Genomic DNA, 24,538 nt, shown 5'->3' with positions numbered 1-24,538 from the left:
GATTAGGTTTCCTTGTGTGGGTATTTGGTCCCTTAGTCGACCTCTTGGTGGAGCGGTGGTCAGCGGATTTAGTAGGGAATAAAGTCCCCCAACCCTTGCTCCTGCTCGCCGGAGGCTTCGCCAGCGCCAGTGGGAGGCATGTGGAGGACAGGCGTATGGAGCAGTTTTTTGTTTCGGTGGTGCGTTTCGGCGACCTCCTGCTAGGCGGTAAGGCCTCGTCCCCGGATCCGGAGATGAAGATGCTCGGGGGGGGGGGGGGAGCAAACCTGCTTTCGGTTTCGCCTCCGACCAATGTTTTCCATCGCCAAGGATCTAGGTCGCTGGGTTTGGTGGTTGCTGCGGTTCGTCAACTCCCTTAGGCAAGGGGTGTCTTCAGCTCCTTGGTTTGTTTTGGCTGCCGATGTTCTCCTCTTCCGGCGACCGCGGAAGATTTGGTCGGCTCGGAGAGTAGCAGTCTATCCTCTTGTATCCTCTTTGTATTTTGTTGCTTGTATGCGAAGCCGGATTGTATCCTTACTCATATGAATACAAGTAGAGTACGCCTCTTTCAAAAAAAAGATACACCATTACATGAACCATGTCAAAATGAAATGAATTAACACAAGGGTGCCAAGACTCAACCCTCAACATTGTCTTCCGTTTTTTAATTTCAAAATGTAAACGAACTCCGAAAAGCCTGAAAATACATGTTGGAAAATATATTCAGATAGGGTACAGAAAATAGATTCCGTTCGAGTTATCCATGTCCAAGAACGAATTTAATTTAGTAAAATAAAACAAAAAAGTAAGGAAAAAAACCACGAAAATGAATAGTAGCATGTGCGTTTCAAACCTAGCACGTCTTTGCATTGCTAATGCCAGATAACCACTACAGTAAGCTACCATTTCAATGTAAAACACACACCGGACGTTTTTATAGGAGGAAATGATTTTTTCTAGTCTGCTGCGTTCTGATTGGACGAACCAGACCTCCCACGGATCAAGCGTCTCCACCGTCCATTCTTACCCGATCCAACGGTCGCTGCTCCTTCTACTCTCTATTTGTGCTTTCCCTGGTTCTTATCCTCTCACACAGTACGCGAGCACGATGCGAGCAGCAGCAGCAGAGCCCGACGAACTCCAGAGCTCGCAGCGGACGCAGGCCGCCGTCTGCGTGACGGGCCTCCGCCCGCACCTCCCACCGTAGCACGCCGGTGAGCCGCGCCTTGCGCCGCCTCTCTCTCTCCTATGCTCTCCTCTCTCATATATCTCCCTGGCTTTTCTTGCAGCAATGGAGGCCAAGCGCCCATGGAATCGTCTGAGCTCTCCTCCCAGCCGCCGTTCTCCTTCAAATTCGTCGGGATCCGGTTGGATCTAGACGCCGGCGCCCCGTTCCCGACCTTCCCGCCTTGCTTGGGTCGTCGGCCACCGCGACGATGTCAATATCGCTCGCGGGATCCAGCGCCACCGCTGCTGGCCACTTCCTCGCCTGGAGGAGATGCCCCCACATCCGCGGCTCCCCACACGAGCAGCAGCAGCGAACACGTCGCTAAGGCCGTCTCCGGCGGTGTCTTTTTCTTTTTATAGAAGTTTGCCAAATCTGTGCCAGAACAGCCATGGCGACGAACTCCAGCTCAAGGCCCGCGAGCGCTTGGTGGCGTTTGATGCGGTGCCTGGAGAATATCTCTGGGCAGAGTAGTAGGCCAGATCTAGTTTAGGAAAAAAAATCTGTAATTCCAAGTTTTTCTTGTGTATTTCTTCTTTTTGGTAAAACAAATTTTAGTTATCTGGTATTTTTATGCAATTTCCTTTTCTATTTATAAGGCAATGAGCATACATAATCAAAAAAACACTTATATTGACTCAAAGTTTCCATGGACCAATAAAAAACAATGGATTGGCTAATGTCTCAATAAAAAACACTTATATCTGGTATTTTTATACATAATCAGAAGAACATCTGAAAATTCTTGTCTGTAAATGTAATAAGGTTATTCTGCTATTGGATGAGCTTAAGGAGTTCATACCATTATACGGACATGAATCCAATTTTAAAAAAGTGGTCAAAAATCATGTGGAGAAGTTGCTCCACCTTCAATGTCTTTATTGGAAGAAAAGATATACTATCAGATATATAAAAGTGGATGGTGAAAACACCAAGTTCTTTCATGCTATGACAACTGAGAGACATCGAAGGAATTCTATTGCCAGCTTAAAATTACCTCATGGCACTGTGGTGACTGACCACTCTCAAATGGAGGACATTATATGGAATTATTTTAAAAATAGAATGGGCTCTTCAAGGGGAATCCACATGGGCTTTGATCTCTCCTCATTAATTGTTCTAGTGGAGGGATTAGATATTCTCACTAAGCCCTTTTAGAAGGAGGAAATGGACAAGATTGTCAAGTATATGCCAGTTGATAAAGCTCCAGGCCCAGATGGTTTTAATGGTCTTTTCTTCAAAAGGTGTTGGCACATTATCTCTCAAGATTTTTATGAACTGGCACAGGCTTTCTATGATGGTACTGCCCATCTGAAGAATATCAATGATTCATATATCACTCTAGTGCCTAAGAAGCCTTCACCTGAAGAGGTGGGGGACTTCAGGCCTATTTCTTTAACAGGAATGGGTCTTAAGTTCCTATCCAAGATGGTAGCCAATAGGTTTCAAGAGGTGATAATGCAGTGTGTTCACAAGAACCAGTATGGGTTCATAAAAAGCAGAACTATTCAGGACTGTATTGGGTGGACTTTTGAGTATTTGCACCAGTGTCATCGGTCCAAGAGGCCAATTATCATACTTAAATTGGACTTGAAAAGGCTTTTGATTCTCTTGAGCATGAGGCAATTGTCCAAATCTTGAGATATAAGGGCTTCAATGAAAAGTGGATTCTTTGGATGAAGCAGCTTTTGTCTACAGGTACCTCATCTGTTCTGCTTAATGGAGTTCCTGGCAGGAAGTTCATATGTAAAAAGGGTGTTAGACAGGGTGATCTAGTCTCTCCCCTACTTTTTGTCCTTGCTGCTGACCTCCTGCAGAATGTAATTAATGACATGTTCAGAAAGGGGCATCCTTCATCTCCCAATACCCTGTCATGACCAGGACTACCCTGTGATTCAGTATGCTGATGATACTTTGATCATCTTGCCAGCTGACAAGGACCAACTAATTGCTCTGAAGGACATGCTCAAGGTTTTCTCTGTGTCTACTGGCCTTGATGTGAATTATCATAAATCCTTTATCATTCCCATCAATGTGGACACTGCTGTCATGATAGAATTAGCTGCTGCTTTTGGATGCCAGATTAGGAAAATGCCTTTTACCTACCTTGGGTTGCCAGTAGGTACTACTAGGCCCAAAATGGTGGACTTTATGCCTCTGGTGGACTGCATAGAGAGAAGAATGACAGCTAGCTCCTCTTTTTTTAAATCAAGGGGAGAGATTACAGTTTCTGAACTTTGCCTTGTATTCTATGCCCATCTTCTTTCTTTGCAGTTTGGCTGTCCCTGCTGGCATTTTAAAGCAATTGGAGAGAATTCAGAGACAATGCCTCTGGAGGAAGAATAGGGGTGAGCCTGCCCCTTCTCTTGCTGCTTGGGACCTTATTTGCAGGCCAAAAAACAAGGGAGGCCTTGGTATTCTTATCCTGGGTGTTCAGAATATGGCTCTTCTGCTCAAACATGCAAATAACTTCCTCAATAAAAAGGATCTCCCATGGGTGTCATTAATTTGGGACTCCTACTTCCATGGCAGAGTGCCCCAAGGAACTTCTGATTGTGGCTCTTTCCGGTGGAAGGATATATGCAAGGTCATGAAGAACTTTAGAGACTGTGCTTGGGTTCAGATCAATGAAGGAGACACTGCCCTCATGTGGTCAGACAATTGGCAGCTTGATGATCAAGTCTCTAGTCTCCAATTCATATTTCCTAGGCTTTTGTCTTATGTTAAGGACCCCTGGATTACTGTTAAAGAGTTTATGGACTCTCAGGACATGCATCAGCACTTCCATCTTTCTTTGTCCAGTCAGGCCTTTGATGATATGATCACTCTTCAATCATTGTTGGAGAGCCATGATAGAGTAACTGGATCCAAGGATATTTGGTTTTGGAGTGGCACTGCCAAGGGATATTCTCCAAAGCTGTTTTACTTCCATACTTTTGTGTCACAGTCCTTCAACCCCTTGACAGCTTGGATCTGGAAGTCCTCATGCACAATGAAAATAAAAGTTTTTGCTTGGATGCTTATTATGGATAGGCTGAATACCAAGGACATGGTGGAAAGGAGGCATTGGCATTTGGAGGATGGAGTAAATTGCGTTCTTTGCCCTTTGCAGACTAGGGAAACAAGAGATCATCTGTTCTTCAATTGCAATTTTAGTGTCAGAGTTTGGAACTATCTGCAAATTGACTGGTCATCAGGTGACTCTATGGCTGAGCTGGTTATCAATGCTAACAGGAGCTTCAGGAAACCTTTCTTCACTGAAGTGGTCTTTATAGCTTGCTGGAATATCTGGATTGTCAGAAATGCTAAGGTCTTCAGACATGAGAGAGCTGGATTTAATAAATGGAGAAGAGAATTCATCCATGATATTACTTTAATGCAATATAGGGTTAAGCCTGCTTATAAGGATGATCTCCTTAGATGGATCTCTTTTCTGCCACCTTGAGGCTTGTATTTTCATCTTCTCACTTACCTAGAATAGCTTGATTACCCCTTGTAATCCCCCTATGTACTTGTACTAGCTCTCCCTTCTAATAAAGTTTTGATATGCTGTGGGGGTTTTCCCCTACAGTTCCTAGTCAAAAAAAAGTCGTGGGCCTTCAACGGACTTGAAATTTAATGGGCCCAAATTCTTATGATGGGCTAACAGTCTTGGACAAAGATGAAATTTAGTGGGCCAAAATCTAATTAGGCCGACTACTACATGGGCTGCCATGTTGGCCGCCATGTCAGATGATGATGTGGAATGCCATGATCGACGCCGCTATCTCAAAAATAAATTGTGACGGTCAAGAACCGTCATGGATCCATGACGGTTCTAGATATCTGTCATGTAGTACATGGTGGTTAAATTATGACGCGATATACATGACTGATTTCAAATCCGTCAAGGACGACCTACCATGACGGACTTACACACACATGTGACAGTTTCAATCCGTCATGGATTAACACATTTCTTGTAGTGTATTGATGAAAACATAATAGGTTCAGATCTGAAATCATGGCACTCGGGCCCTAGTGACAAGCATTAAGCATAGCAAAGTCATAGCAACATCAATCTCAGAACATAGTGGATACTAGGGATCAAACCCTAACAAAACTAACTCGGTTACATGGTGAATCGCATCCAACCCATCACCGTCCAGCAAGCCTACGATGGAATTACTCATGCACGGCGGTGAGCATCATGAAATTGGTGATGGAGGATGGTTGATGATGACGACGGCGACGAATCCCCCTCTCCGGAGCCCCGAACGAACTCCAGATCAGCCCTCCCGAGAGGTTTTAGGGCTTGGCGGCGGCTCCGTATCGTAAAACGCGATGATTTCTTCTCCCTTATTTTTTTCTTCCCGAAAGCAGTTATATAGAGTTGGAGTTGGAGTTGGAGTTGGGGGGTCTCCAGGGGGCCCGCGAGGTAGGGGCGCGCCCTAGGGGGGGTGCCCCCCACCCTCGTGAGAAGGGTGTGGGCCCCCTGGTCTTCATCTTCGGCGAGGATTTTTTATTATTTATTGTAAGATATCCCGTGGAGTTACAGGTCATTCCGAGAACTCTTGTTTTCTGCACATAAAACAACATCATGGCAATTCTACTGAAAACAGCGTCAGTCCGGGTTAGTTCCATTCAAATAATACAAGTTAGAGTCCAAAATAAGGGCAAAAGTGTTTGGAAAAGTAGATACGTTGGAGACGTATCAACTCCCCCAATCTTAAACCCTTGCTTGTCCTCAAGCAATTCAGTTGACAAACTGAAAGAAATAAAGAAAAACTTTTACAAACTCTGTTTGCTCTTGTTGTTATAAATATGTCAAGCTAGCATTCAAGTTTTCAGCAAAGATTATAACTAACCATATTTGCAATAATTCTCAGGTCTCATGTTTAATCATATCAATAGCAATTATCAACTAGCGAGCCATAATAATAAATCTTGGATGACAACACTTTCTCAGAACAATCATAATATGATATAACAAGATGGTATCTCGCTAGCCCTTTCTGATACCGCAAAACATAAATGCTGAGCACCTTTAAAGATCGAGGACTGACTAGACATTATAATTCATGGTAAAAGAGATCCAATCATAGTCACATCCAATATTAATTAACAATAATGAATGCAAATGACAGCGGTGCTCTCCAACTGGTGCTTTTTAATAAGAGGGTGATGACTCAACATAAAAGTAAATAGATAGGCCCTTCGCAGAGGGAAGCAGGGATTTGTAGAGGTGCCAGAGCTCGGTTTTGAAATAGAGGTGAATAATATTTTGAGCGGTATACTTTCATTGTCAACATAACAACCAAGAGATGGCGATATCTTCCATGCTACACACATTATAGGCGGTTCCCAAACAGAATGGTAAAGTTTATACTCCCCCTCCACCAACAAACATCAATCCATGGCTTTCTCGAAACAACGAGTGCCTCCAACATACTTCAGGTCCCAGGGGGAGTTTTGTTTGCAATTATTTTTGATTTAGTTTGCATAAAGCATGGGACTGGGCATCCCGGTGACCAGTCCTTTATCTCATGAGTGAGGAGCGGAGTCCACTCCTCTTGAGAATAATCCGCCTAACATGGAAGTGAAGGAAATATGCCCTAGAGGCAATAATAAAGTTATTATTTATTTCCTCATATATCATGATAAATGTTTATTATTCATGCTAGAATTGTATTAACCGGAAACATAATACATGTGTGAATATATAAACAAACAGAGTGTCACTAGTATGCCTCTACTTGACTAGCTCGTTAATCAAAGATGGTTATGTTTCCTAACCATGAACAAAGAGTTGTTATTTGATTAACGAGGTCACATCATTAGTTGAATGATCTAATTGACATGACCCATTCCATTAGCTTAGCACCCGATCGTTTAGTATGTTGCTGTTGCTTTCTTCATGACTTATACATGTTCCTATGACTATGAGATTATGCAACTCCCGTTTACCGGAGGAACACTTTGTGTGCTACCAAACGTCACAACGTAACTGGGTGATCATAAAGGTGCTCTACAGGTGTCTCCAAAGGTACTTGTTGGGTTGGCGTATTTCGAGATTAGGATTTGTCACTCCGAATGTCGGAGAGGTATCTCTGGGCCCTCTCGGTAATGCATATCACTTAAGCCTTGCAAGCATTGCAACTAATGAGTTAGTTGCGGGATGATGTATTACGGAACGAGTAAAGAGACTTGCCGGTAACGAGATTGAACTAGGTATTGGATACCGACGATCGAATCTCGGGCAAGTAACATACCGATGACAAAGGGAATGACGTATGTTGTTATGCGGTCTGACCGATAAAGATCTTTGTAGAATATGTAGGAGCCAATATGGGCATCCAGGTCCCGCTATTGGTTATTGACCGGAGACGTGTCTCGGTCATGTCTACATTGTTCTCGAACCGTAGGGTCCGCACGCTTAAAGTTACGATGACAGTTTCATTATGAGTTTATGTATTTTGATGTACCAAAGGTTGTTCGGAGTCCCGGATGTGATCATGGACATGACGAGGAGTCTCGAAATGGTCGAGACATAAAAATCAATATATTGGACGACTATATTCGGACACCGGAATTGTTCCGGGTGATTTCGGATAAAACCGGAGTGCCGGAGGGGTTACCGGAACCCCCCGGGGAAGTAATGGGCCTTATTGGGCTTGAGGGGAGAGAGAGGGCAGCAGCCCAGGAGGTGGCGCGCCCCCCTCATAGGGAGTCCGAATAGGACTAGGAGGGGGGCGCGGCCCCCTTTCCCTCTCCCTCTCCCTCTCTTTCCTTCCCCCTCTCTATTCCTAGTTGGACTAGGAAAGGGGAGTCCTACTCCCACTAGGAGGAGGACTCCCCCCCTCTCCTTGGCGCGCCCCAAGGGCCGGCCGGCCTCCCCCTTGCTCCTTTATATACGGGGGCAGGGGGCACCCTAGAACACACAAGTTGATCATCGTGATCGTTCCTTAGCCGTGTGCGGTGCCCCCCTCCACCATATTCCACCTCGGTCATATTGTAGCAGCGCTTAGGCGAAGCCCTGCGACGGTAGAACATCAAGATCGTCACCACGCCGTCGTGCTGACGGAACTCATCCCCAAAGCTTTGCTGGATCGGAGCCCGGGGAGCGTCATCGAGCTGTACGTGTGCCAAGAACTCGGATGTACCGGAGTAACGGTGCTTGGATCGGTCGGACCGGGAAGACGTACGACTACTTCCTCTACGGTGCGTCAACGCTTCCGCTTCGGTCTACGAGGGTACGTAGACAACACTCTCCCCTCTCGTTGCTATGCATCACCATGATCTTGCGTGTGCGTAGGAAAATTTTGAAATTACTACGTTCCCCAATAGTGGTATCAGAGCCTAGGTTTTATGGTTTGATGTTATATGCACGAGTAGAACACAAGTGAGTTGTGGGCGATATAAGTCATACTGCCTACCAGCATGTCATACTTTGCTTCGGCGGTATTGTTGGATGAAGCGGCCCGGACCGACATTACACGTACGCTTACGTGAGACTGGTTCTACCGCCGTGCTTTGCACACAGGTGGCTGGCGGGTGTTAGTTTCTCCAACTTTAGTTGAACCGAGTGTGGCTACGCCCGGTCCTTGCGAAGGTTAAAACGACATCAACTTGACAAACTATCGTTGTGGTTTTGATGCGTAGGTAAGATTGGTTCTTGCTTAAGCCCGTAGCAGCCACGTAAAACTTGCAACAAACAAAGTAGAGGACGTCTAACTTGTTTTTGTAGGGCATGTTGTGATGTGATATGGTCAAGACATGATGCTAAATTTTATTGTATGAGATGATCATGTTTTGTAACTGAGTTATCGGCAACTGGCAGGAGCCATATGGTTGTCGCTTTATTGTATGCAATGCAATCGCGCTGTAATGCTTTACTTTATCACTAAGCAGTAGCGATAGTCGTGGAAGCATAAGATTGGCGAGACGACAACGATGCTACGATGGAGATCAAGGTGTCGCGCCGGTGACGATGGTGATCATGACGGTGCTTCGGAGATGGAGATCACAAGCACAAGATGATGATGGCCATATCATATCACTTATATTGATTGCATGTGATGTTTATATTTTATGCATCTTATCTTGCTTTGATTGACGGTAGCATTATAAGATGATCTCTCACTAAAATTATCAAGAAGTGTTCTCCCTGAGTATGCACCGTTGCGAAAGTTCTTTGTGCTGAGACACCACGTGATGATCGGGTGTGATAGGCTCTACGTTCAAATACAACGGGTGCAAAACAGTTGCACACGCAGAATACTCAGGTTATACTTGACGAGCCAAGCATATGCAGATATGGCCTCGGAACACGGAGACCGAAAGGTCGAGCGTGAATCATATAGTAGATATGATCAACATAGTGATGTTCACCAATGAAACTACTCCATCTCAGGTGATGATCGGACATGGTTTAGTTGATTTGGATCACGTGATCACTTAGAGGATTAGAGGGATGTCTATCTAAGTGGGAGTTCTTTAAGTAATTTGATTAATTGAACTTAAATTTATCATGAACTTAGTACCTGATAGTATCTTGCTTATGTATGTTTGATTGTAGCTAGATGGCCCGTGCTGTTGTTCCGTTGAATTTTAATGCGTTCCTTGAGAAAGAAAAGTTGAAAGATGATGGTAGCAATTACACGGACTGGGTCCGTAACTTGAGGATTATCCTCATTGCTGCACAGAAGAATTACGTCCTGGAAGCACCGCTGGGTGCCAGGCCTGCTGCTGGAGCAACACCAGATGTTATGAACGTCTGGCAGAGCAAAGCTGATGACTACTCGATAGTTCAGTGTGCCATGCTTTACGGCTTAGAATCGGGAGTTCAACGACGTTTTGAACGTCATGGAGCATATGAGATGTTCCAGGAGTTGAAGTTAATATTTCAAGCAAATGCCCGGATTGAGAGATATGAAGTCTCCAATAAGTTCTATAGCTGCAAGATGGAGGAGAACAGTTCTGTCAGTGAGCATATACTCAAAATGTCTGGGTATAATAATCACTTGATTCAGATGGGAGTTAATCTTCCAGATGATTGCGTCATTGACAAAATTCTCCAATCACTGCCACCAAGCTACAAGAGCTTCGTGATGAACTATAATATGCAAGGGATGAATAAGACTATTCCCGAGCTCTTCGCAATGCTATAAGCTGCGGAGGTAGAAATCAAAAAGGAGCATCAAGTGTTGATGGTCAACAAGACCACTAGTTTCAAGAAAAAGGGCAAAGGGAAGAAGAAGGGGAACTTCAAGAAGAATGGCAAGCAAGTTGCTGCTCAAGAGAAGAAACCCAAGTCAAGACCTAAGCCTGAAACTGAGTGCTTCTACTGCAAGCAGACTGGTCACTGGAAGCGGAACTGCCCCAAGTATTTGGCGGATAAGAAGGATGGCAAGGTGAACAAAGGTATATGTGATATACATGTTATTGATGTGTACCTTACTAATGCTCGCAGTAGCACCTGGGTATTTGATACTGGTTCTGTTGCTAATATTTGCAACTCGAAACAGGGACTACGGATTAAGCGAAGATTGGCTAAGGACGAGGTGACGATGCGCGTGGGAAACGGTTCCAAAGTCGATGTGATCGCGGTCGGCACGCTACCTCTACATCTACCTTCGGGATTAGTATTAGACCTAAATAATTGTTATTTGGTGCGAGCGTTGAGCATGAACATTATATCTGGATCTTGTTTAATGCGAGACGGTTATTCATTTAAATCAGAGAATAATGGTTGTTCTATTTATATGAGTAATATCTTTTATGGTCACGCACCCTTGAAGAGTGGTCTATTCTTATTGAATCTCGATAGTAGTGATACACATATTCATAATGTTGAAGCCAAAAGATGCAGAGTTGATAATGATGGTGCAACTTATTTGTGGCACTGCCGTTTAGGTCATATCGGTGTAAAGCACATGAAGAAACTCCATACTGATGGACTTTTGGAACCACTTGATTATGAATCACTTGGTACTTGCGAACCGTGCCTCATGGGCAAGATGACTAAAACACCGTTCTCCGGTACTATGGAGAGAGCAACAGATTTGTTGGAAATTATACATACAGATGTATGTGGTCCGATGAATATTGAGGCTCGTGGCGGATATCGTTATTTTCTCACCTTCACAGATGACTTAAGCAGATATGGGCTCTATCATGTATGCAATGCTGTGTACCAGACCTGATGTGTGCCTTGCTATAAGTTTAGCAGGGAGGTACCAAAGTAATCCAGGAGTGGATCACTGGACATCGGTCAAGAACGTCCTGAAATACCTGAAAAGGACTAAGGATATGTTTCTCGTATATGGAGGTGACAAAGAGCTCATCGTAAACGGTTACGTTGATGCAAGCTTTGACACTAATCCAGACGATTCTAAATCGCAAACCGGATACGTGTTTACATTAAACGGTGGAGCTGTCAGTTGGTGCAGTTCTAAACAAAGCGTCGTGGCGGGATCTACATGTGAAGCAGAGTACATAGCTGCTTCGGAAGCAGCAAACGAAGGAGTCTGGATGAAGGAGTTCATATCCGATCTAGGTGTCATACCTAGTGCATCGGGTCCAATGAAAATCTTTTGTGACAATACTGGTGCAATTGCCTTGGCAAAGGAATCCAGATTTCACAAAAGAACCAAGCACATCAAGAGACGCTTCAATTCCATCCGGGATCTAGTCCAGGTGGGAGACATAGAGATTTGCAAGATACATACGGATCTGAATGTAGCAGACCCGTTGACTAAGCCTCTTCCACGAGCAAAACATGATCAGCACCAAGGCTCCATGGGTGTTAGAATCATTACTGTGTAATCTAGATTATTGACTCTAGTGCAAGTGGGAGACTGAAGGAAATATGCCCTAGAGGCAATAATAAAGTTATTATTTATTTCCTCATATATCATGATAAATGTTTATTATTCATGCTAGAATTGTATTAACCGGAAACATAATACATGTGTGAATATATAAACAAACAGAGTGTCACTAGTATGCCTCTACTTGACTAGCTCGTTAATCAAAGATGGTTATGTTTCCTAACCATGAACAAAGAGTTGTTATTTGATTAACGAGGTCACATCATTAGTTGAATGATCTAATTGACATGACCCATTCCATTAGCTTAGCACCCGATCGTTTAGTATGTTGCTGTTGCTTTCTTCATGACTTATACATGTTCCTATGACTATGAGATTATGCAACTCCCGTTTACCGGAGGAACACTTTGTGTGCTACCAAACGTCACAACGTAACTGGGTGATCATAAAGGTGCTCTACAGGTGTCTCCAAAGGTACTTGTTGGGTTGGCGTATTTCGAGATTAGGATTTGTCACTCCGAATGTCGGAGAGGTATCTCTGGGCCCTCTCGGTAATGCATATCACTTAAGCCTTGCAAGCATTGCAACTAATGAGTTAGTTGCGGGATGATGTATTACGGAACGAGTAAAGAGACTTGCCGGTAACGAGATTGAACTAGGTATTGGATACCGACGATCGAATCTCGGGCAAGTAACATACCGATGACAAAGGGAATGACGTATGTTGTTATGCGGTCTGACCGATAAAGATCTTTGTAGAATATGTAGGAGCCAATATGGGCATCCAGGTCCCGCTATTGGTTATTGACCGGAGACGTGTCTCGGTCATGTCTACATTGTTCTCGAACCGTAGGGTCCGCACGCTTAAAGTTACGATGACAGTTTCATTATGAGTTTATGTATTTTGATGTACCAAAGGTTGTTCGGAGTCCCGGATGTGATCATGGACATGACGAGGAGTCTCGAAATGGTCGAGACATAAAAATCAATATATTGGACGACTATATTCGGACACCGGAATTGTTCCGGGTGATTTCGGATAAAACCGGAGTGCCGGAGGGGTTACCGGAACCCCCCGGGGAAGTAATGGGCCTTATTGGGCTTGAGGGGAGAGAGAGGGCAGCAGCCCAGGAGGTGGCGCGCCCCCCTCATAGGGAGTCCGAATAGGACTAGGAGGGGGGCGCGGCCCCCTTTCCCTCTCCCTCTCCCTCTCTTTCCTTCCCCCTCTCTATTCCTAGTTGGACTAGGAAAGGGGAGTCCTACTCCCACTAGGAGGAGGACTCCCCCCCTCTCCTTGGCGCGCCCCAAGGGCCGGCCGGCCTCCCCCTTGCTCCTTTATATACGGGGGCAGGGGGCACCCTAGAACACACAAGTTGATCATCGTGATCGTTCCTTAGCCGTGTGCGGTGCCCCCCTCCACCATATTCCACCTCGGTCATATTGTAGCAGCGCTTAGGCGAAGCCCTGCGACGGTAGAACATCAAGATCGTCACCACGCCGTCGTGCTGACGGAACTCATCCCCAAAGCTTTGCTGGATCGGAGCCCGGGGAGCGTCATCGAGCTGTACGTGTGCCAAGAACTCGGATGTACCGGAGTAACGGTGCTTGGATCGGTCGGACCGGGAAGACGTACGACTACTTCCTCTACGGTGCGTCAACGCTTCCGCTTCGGTCTACGAGGGTACGTAGACAACACTCTCCCCTCTCGTTGCTATGCATCACCATGATCTTGCGTGTGCGTAGGAAAATTTTGAAATTACTACGTTCCCCAATAGTGGTATCAGAGCCTAGGTTTTATGGTTTGATGTTATATGCACGAGTAGAACACAAGTGAGTTGTGGGCGATATAAGTCATACTGCCTACCAGCATGTCATACTTTGCTTCGGCGGTATTGTTGGATGAAGCGGCCCGGACCGACATTACACGTACGCTTACGTGAGACTGGTTCTACCGCCGTGCTTTGCACACAGGTGGCTGGCGGGTGTTAGTTTCTCCAACTTTAGTTGAACCGAGTGTGGCTACGCCCGGTCCTTGCGAAGGTTAAAACGACATCAACTTGACAAACTATCGTTGTGGTTTTGATGCGTAGGTAAGATTGGTTCTTGCTTAAGCCCGTAGCAGCCACGTAAAACTTGCAACAAACAAAGTAGAGGACGTCTAACTTGTTTTTGTAGGGCATGTTGTGATGTGATATGGTCAAGACATGATGCTAAATTTTATTGTATGAGATGATCATGTTTTGTAACTGAGTTATCGGCAACTGGCAGGAGCCATATGGTTGTCGCTTTATTGTATGCAATGCAATCGCGCTGTAATGCTTTACTTTATCACTAAGCAGTAGCGATAGTCGTGGAAGCATAAGATTGGCGAGACGACAACGATGCTACGATGGAGATCAAGGTGTCGCGCCGGTGACGATGGTGATCATGACGGTGCTTCGGAGATGGAGATCACAAGCACAAGATGATGATGGCCATATCATATCACTTATATTGATTGCATGTGATGTTTATATTTTATGCATCTTATCTTGCTTTGATTGACGGTAGCATTATAAGATGATCTCTCACTAAAATTATCAAGAAGTGTTCTCCCTGAGTATGCACCGTTGCGAAAGTTCTTTGTGCTGAGACACCACGTGATGATCGGGTGTGATAGGCTCTACGTTCAAATACAACGGGTGCAAAACAGTTGCACACGCAGAATACTCAGGTTATACTTGACGAGCCAAGCATATGCAGATATGGCCTCGGAACACGGAGACCGAAAGGTCGAGCGTGAATCATATAGTAGATATGATCAACATAGTGATGTTCACCAATGAAACTACTCCATCTCAGGTGATGATCGGACATGGTTTAGTTGATTTGGATCACGTGATCACTTAGAGGATTAGAGGGATGTCTATCTAAGTGGGAGTTCTTTAAGTAATTTGATTAATTGAACTTAAATTTATCATGAACTTAGTACCTGATAGTATCTTGCTTATGTATGTTTGATTGTAGCTAGATGGCCCGTGCTGTTGTTCCGTTGAATTTTAATGCGTTCCTTGAGAAAGAAAAGTTGAAAGATGATGGTAGCAATTACACGGACTGGGTCCGTAACTTGAGGATTATCCTCATTGCTGCACAGAAGAATTACGTCCTGGAAGCACCGCTGGGTGCCAGGCCTGCTGCTGGAGCAACACCAGATGTTATGAACGTCTGGCAGAGCAAAGCTGATGACTACTCGATAGTTCAGTGTGCCATGCTTTACGGCTTAGAATCGGGAGTTCAACGACGTTTTGAACGTCATGGAGCATATGAGATGTTCCAGGAGTTGAAGTTAATATTTCAAGCAAATGCCCGGATTGGGAGATATGAAGTCTCCAATAAGTTCTATAGCTGCAAGATGGAGGAGAACAGTTCTGTCAGTGAGCATATACTCAAAATGTCTGGGTATAATAATCACTTGATTCAGATGGGAGTTAATCTTCCAGATGATTGCGTCATTGACAAAATTCTCCAATCACTGCCACCAAGCTACAAGAGCTTCGTGATGAACTATAATATGCAAGGGATGAATAAGACTATTCCCGAGCTCTTCGCAATGCTATAAGCTGCGGAGGTAGAAATCAAAAAGGAGCATCAAGTGTTGATGGTCAACAAGACCACTAGTTTCAAGAAAAAGGGCAAAGGGAAGAAGAAGGGGAACTTCAAGAAGAATGGCAAGCAAGTTGCTGCTCAAGAGAAGAAACCCAAGTCAAGACCTAAGCCTGAAACTGAGTGCTTCTACTGCAAGCAGACTGGTCACTGGAAGCGGAACTGCCCCAAGTATTTGGCGGATAAGAAGGATGGCAAGGTGAACAAAGGTATATGTGATATACATGTTATTGATGTGTACCTTACTAATGCTCGCAGTAGCACCTGGGTATTTGATACTGGTTATGTTGCTAATATTTGCAACTCGAAACAGGGACTACGGATTAAGCGAAGATTGGCTAAGGACGAGGTGACGATGCGCGTGGGAAACGGTTCCAAAGTCGATGTGATCGCGGTCGGCACGCTACCTCTACATCTACCTTCGGGATTAGTATTAGACCTAAATAATTGTTATTTGGTGCCAGCGTTGAGCATGAACATTATATCTGGATCTTGTTTAATGCGAGACGGTTATTCATTTAAATCAGAGAATAATGGTTGTTCTATTTATATGAGTAATATCTTTTATGGTCACGCACCCTTGAAGAGTGGTCTATTCTTATTGAATCTCGATAGTAGTGATACACATATTCATAATGTTGAAGCCAAAAGATGCAGAGTTGATAATGATGGTGCAACTTATTTGTGGCACTGCCGTTTAGGTCATATCGGTGTAAAGCACATGAAGAAACTCCATACTGATGGACTTTTGGAACCACTTGATTATGAATCACTTGGTACTTGCGAACCGTGCCTCATGGGCAAGATGACTAAAACACCGTTCTCCGGTACTATGGAGAGAGCAACAGATTTGTTGGAAATTATACATACAGATGTATGTGGTCCGATGAATATTGAGGCTCGTGGCGGATATCGTTATTTTCTCACCTTCACAGATGACTTAAGCAGATATGGGCTCTATCATGTATGCAATGCTGTGTACCAGACCTGATGTGTGCCTTGCTATAAGTTTAGCAGGGAGGTACCAAAGTAATCCAGGAGTGGATCACTGGACATCGGTCAAGAACGTCCTAAAATACCTGAAAAGGACTAAGGATATGTTTCTCGTATATGGAGGTGACAAAGAGCTCATCGTAAACGGTTACGTTGATGCAAGCTTTGACACTAATCCAGACGATTCTAAATCGCAAACCGGATACGTGTTTACATTAAACGGTGGAGCTGTCAGTTGGTGCAGTTCTAAACAAAGCGTCGTGGCGGGATCTACATGTGAAGCAGAGTACATAGCTGCTTCGGAAGCAGCAAACGAAGGAGTCTGGATGAAGGAGTTCATATCCGATCTAGGTGTCATACCTAGTGCATCGGGTCCAATGAAAATCTTTTGTGACAATACTGGTGCAATTGCCTTGGCAAAGGAATCCAGATTTCACAAAAGAACCAAGCACATCAAGAGACGCTTCAATTCCATCCGGGATCTAGTCCAGGTGGGAGACATAGAGATTTGCAAGATACATACGGATCTGAATGTAGCAGACCCGTTGACTAAGCCTCTTCCACGAGCAAAACATGATCAGCACCAAGGCTCCATGGGTGTTAGAATCATTACTGTGTAATCTAGATTATTGACTCTAGTGCAAGTGGGAGACTGAAGGAAATATGCCCTAGAGGCAATAATAAAGTTATTATTTATTTCCTCATATATCATGATAAATGTTTATTATTCATGCTAGAATTGTATTAACCGGAAACATAATACATGTGTGAATATATAAACAAACAGAGTGTCACTAGTATGCCTCTACTTGACTAGCTCGTTAATCAAAGATGGTTATGTTTCCTAACCATGAACAAAGAGTTGTTATTTGATTAACGAGGTCACATCATTAGTTGAATGATCTAATTGACATGACCCATTCCATTAGCTTAGCACCCGATTGTTTAGTATGTTGCTGTTGCTTTCTTCATGACTTATACATGTTCCTATGACTATGAGATTATGCAACTCCCGTTTACCGGAGGAACACTTTGTGTGCTACCAAACGTCACAACGTAACTGGGTGATCATAAAGGTGCTCTACAGGTGTCTCCAAAGGTACTTGTTGGGTTGGCGTATTTCGAGATTAGGATTTGTCACTCCGAATGTCGGAGAGGTATCTCTGGGCCCTCTCGGTAATGCATATCACTTAAGCCTTGCAAGCATTGCAACTAATGAGTTAGTTGCGGGATGATGTATTACGGAACGAGTAAAGAGACTTGCCGGTAACGAGATTGAACTAGGTATTGGATACCGACGATCGAATCTCGGGCAAGTAACATACCGATGACAAAGGGAATGACGTATGTTGTTATGCGGTCTGACCGATAAAGATCTTTGTAGAATATGTAGGAGCCAATATGGGCATCCAGGTCCCGCTATTGGTTATTGACCGGAGACGTGTCTCGGTCATGTCTACATTGTTCTCGAACCGTAGGGTCCGCACGCTTAAAGTTACGATGACAGTTTCATTATGAGTTTATGTATTTTGATGTACCAAAGGTTGTTCGGAGTCCCGGATGTGATCATGGACATGACGAGGAGTCTCGAAATGGTCGAGACATAAAAATCAATATATTGGACGACTATATTCGGACACCGGAATTGTTCCGGGTGATTTCGGATAAAACCGGAGTGCCGGAGGGGTTACCGGAACCCCCCGGGGAAGTAATGGGCCTTATTGGGCTTGAGGGGAGAGAGAGGGCAGCAGCCCAGGAGGTGGCGCGCCCCCCTCATAGGGAGTCCGAATAGGACTAGGAGGGGGGCGCGACCCCCTTTCCCTCTCCCTCTCCCTCTCTTTCCTTCCCCCTCTCTATTCCTAGTTGGACTAGGAAAGGGGAGTCCTACTCCCACTAGGAGGAGGACTCCCCCCCTCTCCTTGGCGCGCCCCAAGGGCCGGCCGGCCTCCCCCTTGCTCCTTTATATACGGGGGCAGGGGGCACCCTAGAACACACAAGTTGATCATCGTGATCGTTCCTTAGCCGTGTGCGGTGCCCCCCTCCACCATATTCCACCTCGGTCATATTGTAGCAGCGCTTAGGCGAAGCCCTGCGACGGTAGAACATCAAGATCGTCACCACGCCGTCGTGCTGACGGAACTCATCCCCAAAGCTTTGCTGGATCGGAGCCCGGGGAGCGTCATCGAGCTGTACGTGTGCCAAGAACTCGGATGTACCGGAGTAACGGTGCTTGGATCGGTCGGACCGGGAAGACGTACGACTACTTCCTCTACGGTGCGTCAACGCTTCCGCTTCGGTCTACGAGGGTACGTAGACAACACTCTCCCCTCTCGTTGCTATGCATCACCATGATCTTGCGTGTGCGTAGGAAAATTTTGAAATTACTACGTTCCCCAATAGTGGTATCAGAGCCTAGGTTTTATGGTTTGATGTTATATGCACGAGTAGAACACAAGTGAGTTGTGGGCGATATAAGTCATACTGCCTACCAGCATGTCATACTTTGCTTCGGCGGTATTGTTGGATGAAGCGGCCCGGACCGACATTACACGTACGCTTACGTGAGACTGGTTCTACCGCCGTGCTTTGCACACAGGTGGCTGGCGGGTGTTAGTTTCTCCAACTTTAGTTGAACCGAGTGTGGCTACGCCCGGTCCTTGCGAAGGTTAAAACGACATCAACTTGACAAACTATCGTTGTGGTTTTGATGCGTAGGTAAGATTGGTTCTTGCTTAAGCCCGTAGCAGCCACGTAAAACTTGCAACAAACAAAGTAGAGGACGTCTAACTTGTTTTTGTAGGGCATGTTGTGATGTGATATGGTCAAGACATGATGCTAAATTTTATTGTATGAGATGATCATGTTTTGTAACTGAGTTATCGGCAACTGGCAGGAGCCATATGGTTGTCGCTTTATTGTATGCAATGCAATCGCGCTGTAATGCTTTACTTTATCACTAAGCAGTAGCGATAGTCGTGGAAGCATAAGATTGGCGAGACGACAACGATGCTACGATGGAGATCAAGGTGTCGCGCCGGTGACGATGGTGATCATGACGGTGCTTCGGAGATGGAGATCACAAGCACAAGATGATGATGGCCATATCATATCACTTATATTGATTGCATGTGATGTTTATATTTTATGCATCTTATCTTGCTTTGATTGACGGTAGCATTATAAGATGATCTCTCACTAAAATTATCAAGAAGTGTTCTCCCTGAGTATGCACCGTTGCGAAAGTTCTTTGTGCTGAGACACCACGTGATGATCGGGTGTGATAGGCTCTACGTTCAAATACAACGGGTGCAAAACAGTTGCACACGCAGAATACTCAGGTTATACTTGACGAGCCAAGCATATGCAGATATGGCCTCGGAACACGGAGACCGAAAGGTCGAGCATGAATCATATAGTAGATATGATCAACATAGTGATGTTCACCAATGAAACTACTCCATCTCAGGTGATGATCGGACATGGTTTAGTTGATTTGGATCACGTGATCACTTAGAGGATTAGAGGGATGTCTATCTAAGTGGGAGTTCTTTAAGTAATTTGATTAATTGAACTTAAATTTATCATGAACTTAGTACCTGATAGTATCTTGCTTATGTATGTTTGATTGTAGCTAGATGGCCCGTGCTGTTGTTCCGTTGAATTTTAATGCGTTCCTTGAGAAAGAAAAGTTGAAAGATGATGGTAGCAATTACACGGACTGGGTCCGTAACTTGAGGATTATCCTCATTGCTGCACAGAAGAATTACGTCCTGGAAGCACCGCTGGGTGCCAGGCCTGCTGCTGGAGCAACACCAGATGTTATGAACGTCTGGCAGAGCAAAGCTGATGACTACTCGATAGTTCAGTGTGCCATGCTTTACGGCTTAGAATCGGGAGTTCAACGACGTTTTGAACGTCATGGAGCATATGAGATGTTCCAGGAGTTGAAGTTAATATTTCAAGCAAATGCCCGGATTGGGAGATATGAAGTCTCCAATAAGTTCTATAGCTGCAAGATGGAGGAGAACAGTTCTGTCAGTGAGCATATACTCAAAATGTCTGGGTATAATAATCACTTGATTCAGATGGGAGTTAATCTTCCAGATGATTGCGTCATTGACAAAATTCTCCAATCACTGCCACCAAGCTACAAGAGCTTCGTGATGAACTATAATATGCAAGGGATGAATAAGACTATTCCCGAGCTCTTCGCAATGCTATAAGCTGCGGAGGTAGAAATCAAAAAGGAGCATCAAGTGTTGATGGTCAACAAGACCACTAGTTTCAAGAAAAAGGGCAAAGGGAAGAAGAAGGGGAACTTCAAGAAGAATGGCAAGCAAGTTGCTGCTCAAGAGAAGAAACCCAAGTCAAGACCTAAGCCTGAAACTGAGTGCTTCTACTGCAAGCAGACTGGTCACTGGAAGCGGAACTGCCCCAAGTATTTGGCGGATAAGAAGGATGGCAAGGTGAACAAAGGTATATGTGATATACATGTTATTGATGTGTACCTTACTAATGCTCGCAGTAGCACCTGGGTATTTGATACTGGTTCTGTTGCTAATATTTGCAACTCGAAACAGGGACTACGGATTAAGCGAAGATTGGCTAAGGACGAGGTGACGATGCGCGTGGGAAACGGTTCCAAAGTCGATGTGATCGCGGTCGGCACGCTACCTCTACATCTACCTTCGGGATTAGTATTAGACCTAAATAATTGTTATTTGGTGCCAGCGTTGAGCATGAACATTATATCTGGATCTTGTTTAATGCGAGACGGTTATTCATTTAAATCAGAGAATAATGGTTGTTCTATTTATATGAGTAATATCTTTTATGGTCACGCACCCTTGAAGAGTGGTCTATTCTTATTGAATCTCGATAGTAGTGATACACATATTCATAATGTTGAAGCCAAAAGATGCAGAGTTGATAATGATGGTGCAACTTATTTGTGGCACTGCCGTTTAGGTCATATCGGTGTAAAGCACATGAAGAAACTCCATACTGATGGACTTTTGGAACCACTTGATTATGAATCACTTGGTACTTGCGAACCGTGCCTCATGGGCAAGATGACTAAAACACCGTTCTCCGGTACTATGGAGAGAGCAACAGATTTGTTGGAAATTATACATACAGATGTATGTGGTCCGATGAATATTGAGGCTCGTGGCGGATATCGTTATTTTCTCACCTTCACAGATGACTTAAGCAGATATGGGCTCTATCATGTATGCAATGCTGTGTACCAGACCTGATGTGTGCCTTGCTATAAGTTTAGCAGGGAGGTACCAAAGTAATCCAGGAGTGGATCACTGGACATCGGTCAAGAACGTCCTGAAATACCTGAAAAGGACTAAGGATATGTTTCTCGTATATGGAGGTGACAAAGAGCTCATCGTAAACGGTTACGTTGATGCAAGCTTTGACACTAATCCAGACGATTCTAAATCGCAAACCGGATACGTGTTTACATTAAACGGTGGAGCTGTCAGTTGGTGCAGTTCTAAACAAAGCGTCGTGGCGGGATCTACATGTGAAGCAGAGTACATAGCTGCTTCGGAAGCAGCAAACGAAGGAGTCTGGATGAAGGAGTTCATATCCGATCTAGGTGTCATACCTAGTGCATCGGGTCCAATGAAAATCTTTTGTGACAATACTGGTGCAATTGCCTTGGCAAAGGAATCCAGATTTCACAAAAGAACCAAGCACATCAAGAGACGCTTCAATTCCATCCGGGATCTAGTCCAGGTGGGAGACATAGAGATTTGCAAGATACATACGGATCTGAATGTAGCAGACCCGTTGACTAAGCCTCTTCCACGAGCAAAACATGATCAGCACCAAGGCTCCATGGGTGTTAGAATCATTACTGTGTAATCTAGATTATTGACTCTAGTGCAAGTGGGAGACTGAAGGAAATATGCCCTAGAGGCAATAATAAAGTTATTATTTATTTCCTCATATATCATGATAAATGTTTATTATTCATGCTAGAATTGTATTAACCGGAAACATAATACATGTGTGAATATATAAACAAACAGAGTGTCACTAGTATGCCTCTACTTGACTAGCTTGTTAATCAAAGATGGTTATGTTTCCTAACCATGAACAAAGAGTTGTTATTTGATTAACGAGGTCACATCATTAGTTGAATGATCTAATTGACATGACCCATTCCATTAGCTTAGCACCCGATCGTTTAGTATGTTGCTGTTGCTTTCTTCATGACTTATACATGTTCCTATGACTATGAGATTATGCAACTCCCGTTTACCGGAGGAACACTTTGTGTGCTACCAAACGTCACAACGTAACTGGGTGATCATAAAGGTGCTCTACAGGTGTCTCCAAAGGTACTTGTTGGGTTGGCGTATTTCGAGATTAGGATTTGTCACTCCGAATGTCGGAGAGGTATCTCTGGGCCCTCTCGGTAATGCATATCACTTAAGCCTTGCAAGCATTGCAACTAATGAGTTAGTTGCGGGATGATGTATTACGGAACGAGTAAAGAGACTTGCCGGTAACGAGATTGAACTAGGTATTGGATACCGACGATCGAATCTCGGGCAAGTAACATACCGATGACAAAGGGAATGACGTATGTTGTTATGCGGTCTGACCGATAAAGATCTTTGTAGAATATGTAGGAGCCAATATGGGCATCCAGGTCCCACTATTGGTTATTGACCGGAGACGTGTCTCGGTCATGTCTACATTGTTCTCGAACCGTAGGGTCCGCACGCTTAAAGTTACGATGACAGTTTCATTATGAGTTTATGTATTTTGATGTACCAAAGGTTGTTCGGAGTCCCGGATGTGATCATGGACATGACGAGGAGTCTCGAAATGGTCGAGACATAAAAATCAATATATTGGACGACTATATTCGGACACCGGAATTGTTCCGGGTGATTTCGGATAAAACCGGAGTGCCGGAGGGGTTACCGGAACCCCCCGGGGAAGTAATGGGCCTTATTGGGCCTGAGGGGAGAGAGAGGGAAGCAGCCCAGGAGGTAGCGCGCCTCCCCTCATGGGGAGTCCGAATAGGACTAGGAGGGGGGGCGCGGCCCCCTTTCCCTCCCCCTCTCCCTCTCTTTCCTTCCCCCTCTCTATTCCTAGTTGGACTAGGAAAGGGGAGTCCTACTCCCACTAGGAGGAGGACTCCCCCCTCTCCTTGGCGCGCCCCAAGGGCCGGCCGGCCTCCCCCTTGCTCCTTTATATACGGGGGCAGGGGGGCACCCTAGAACACACAAGTTGATCATCGTGATCGTTCCTTAGCCGTGTGCGGTGCCCCCCTCCACCATATTCCACCTCGGTCATATTGTAGCAGCGCTTAGGCGAAGCCCTGCGATGGTAGAACATCAAGATCGTCACCACGCCGTCGTGCTGACGGAACTCATCCCCGAAGTTTTGCTGGATCGGAGCCCGGGGAGCGTCATCGAGCTGTACGTGTGCCAAGAACTCGGAGGTGTCAGAGTAACGGTGCTTGGATCGGTCGGACCGAGAAGACGTACGACTACTTCCTCTATGTTGCGTCAATGCTTCTGCTTCGGTCTACGAGGGTACGTAGACAAAACTCTCCCCTCTCGTTGCTATGCATCACCATGATCTTGCGTGTGCGTAGGAAAATTTTGAAATTACTACGTTCCCCAACAGGAAGATACAGACAACCCTAGTTGATACATGAGCTATTCGAGCATACAAAATAGGATAATTATTTGAAGGTTTAGAGTTTGGCACATACAAATTTACTTGGAACGGCAGGTAGATACCGCATATAGGAAGCTATAGTGGACTCATGTGGAATAACTTGGGGTTTAAGGAGTTTGGATGCACAAGCAGTATTCCCGCTTAGTACAGGTGAAGGCTAGCAAAAGACTGG

The 24,538-nt window shown here is 44.9% G+C and overlaps 1 long non-coding RNA gene across 1 annotated transcript; it reads left to right on the top strand.

Moving 5' to 3' along the window:
* The first annotated feature begins 288 nt into the window (after positions 1 to 288).
* Positions 289 to 1,765, top strand: LOC125507493 (uncharacterized). Its single transcript, XR_007282921.2, has 2 exons — positions 289 to 1,193; positions 1,269 to 1,765. It is a non-coding gene; the product is annotated as an uncharacterized LOC125507493 (long non-coding RNA).
* The last annotated feature ends 22,773 nt before the right edge of the window (positions 1,766 to 24,538 follow it).

This window comes from Triticum urartu, chromosome 5A, assembly GCF_056163025.1.
Source record: "Triticum urartu cultivar PI428250 chromosome 5A, HENAU_Tu73, whole genome shotgun sequence".
Lineage (NCBI taxonomy): Eukaryota > Viridiplantae > Streptophyta > Magnoliopsida > Poales > Poaceae > Triticum > Triticum urartu.
Note: the sequence above shows the minus strand (reverse complement) of the source record. Positions and strands in the feature narration are given on the sequence as shown.